Here is a 341-nt window from a genome sequence, read left to right on the forward strand (position 1 = left end):
GGAAGAACAATTACTGGGGTGTTTTTTTTTTTTTTTTTATTTAAATAAATAAAAGGAGCTGCAAATTAAAATCAGGACGTTCGACCTTGTCACAAAACTGGATTACCAACCAGAACATAGTTTACCTTCTCTCCCTCGACTACATCAAACTCCACAGTTTCTCCATCTCCAACACTGCGAAGGTATTTCCTCGGGTTGTTCTTTTTGATGGCTGTCTGAAAACATGAAAAGTTCAGATGTGAGATTTTAAATTTGTGATTGTTTTAAAAAAAAATTAGAAAACAACACAACCTACAACTTACCTGGTGTACAAAAACGTCCTCTTTTGTATCATTCCTAAA

The 341-nt window shown here is 34.3% G+C and overlaps 1 long non-coding RNA gene across 1 annotated transcript; it reads right to left on the bottom strand.

The window, feature by feature from the left end:
* Positions 1-148: 148 nt before the first annotated feature.
* Positions 149-340, bottom strand: LOC111646027 (uncharacterized). The gene is made up of 2 exons (XR_002759931.2): positions 303-340; positions 149-215 (listed from the first exon to the last, which is right to left on the bottom strand). It is a non-coding gene; the product is annotated as an uncharacterized LOC111646027 (long non-coding RNA).
* Position 341: the final 1 nt, after the last annotated feature.

This window comes from Seriola lalandi, unplaced genomic scaffold (genome assembly GCF_002814215.2).
Source record: "Seriola lalandi dorsalis isolate HSWRI2012SDOR001 ecotype SW California unplaced genomic scaffold, Sedor1 jcf7180002026964, whole genome shotgun sequence".
Lineage (NCBI taxonomy): Eukaryota > Metazoa > Chordata > Actinopteri > Carangiformes > Carangidae > Seriola > Seriola lalandi.